This window comes from Rattus rattus, chromosome 5 (genome assembly GCF_011064425.1).
Source record: "Rattus rattus isolate New Zealand chromosome 5, Rrattus_CSIRO_v1, whole genome shotgun sequence".
NCBI lineage: Eukaryota > Metazoa > Chordata > Mammalia > Rodentia > Muridae > Rattus > Rattus rattus.
In genome coordinates, this window is record NC_046158.1 from 52051934 (window position 1) to 52053253 (window position 1320).

The following is a 1320-nucleotide window of genomic DNA, read 5'->3' on the forward strand; positions in this document are numbered from 1 at the left end:
GCTTGGTCAGCAGTGCCCATGAGAGGAACCCACGACAGCATTGACTTTCAGGTGGGGCTCATCAGGGAGCTTCCCACTGACAATAATACAAAGGTGAGATGACTTCAACCTTTGAGGAAGATATTTTTTTCCTAGATGTTCTTCTTTTCAAGAACAGAGAAAACCCCTTTTCTTTGCAGAACTTCATTAGACATTTTTCAATAGTCAAACATGGGGGCAAGGGGCTGCAGTGACTGAAGGAAGAGCACAGAGGATTAGTATTAACTTCCCCAATAAGCGAGATTGATCTTAGGACCTAAAGTGAGGGATTTAGGGGGAGGGGTTAATAGATTAAAAACCCAACAGTGGGTGCTCAAAATGGTATTTCAGAGAGGTAGACAAGTATCCCAAACTATTAACAGCCCTTGGGATCGGTGGTTGCTCCCCCACCACAGAAACCTGCAGGAGGCGGGAGGGACCCGAATTAGGTTGGAGCCAAGAGGGTAATGAATGTTCTCTCTCTCTCTCTCTCTCTCTCTCTCTCTCTCTCTCTCTCTCTCTCTCTCTCTCTCTCTCTCTCTCTTGGCCTGTGCGGCCCTGTTTTCTGGGCAAATTATTGGGATGTGACTTTCCTGAAATGAGTGGGTAAAAACTGAGAGTGCCCGACTTTCCTTCTGGACGAGTGTTTTTGTGAGGGAACGGAAGAGAGAAGCCAAGTGACCAACGTGGGGTGAGGGGGAGTGGGACGGGGGGAGGCGCTGTGGGATGACATCCTCGGAGCTTGAGCACTGCTTGCTCATTTTTCTCCCACATGGCGGACAATTGCACAGTCGTTTCGAGCCAAAACAAAACAAAACAAAAATGCCTAGTAATTCCTAGAAGAGGTGTGTGTTTTCTGGGTGTGTGAGGTGTGTGTGTGTGTGTGTGTGTGTGTGTGTGTGTGTGTGTGAAAGACACAGCGAGAGAATTGACAGAGAGAGAGAGAGAGAGAGAGAGAGAGAGAGAGAGAGAGAGAGAGAGAGAGAGAGGAGAGAGAGAGAGAAGAAAGGGATTCCGAAGAGAAAGGAAAGGGAAAGAAGCAAGATAAAAAGAGGAGTGGTAGTAAGGAGAGAGAGGAGAATGATGAGAGAAAGAGAACAGGAAAACATGGCGCTTGCGAGCTGTATGTGCAAAATCCGCAAGGAATTGCAGTAAATTCCTTTTTGTTTGAAGAAAATTTACAACTTGGTAATAGACCTTTTTATGACCTATTTGCGGTCGTCATTGGCTGCGGCTGGTCATGTGCAGGCGCCGCTCGCCTTCACGGCCTTTTTCCTGATTTCCCAGGCGAATTTGCCCCCG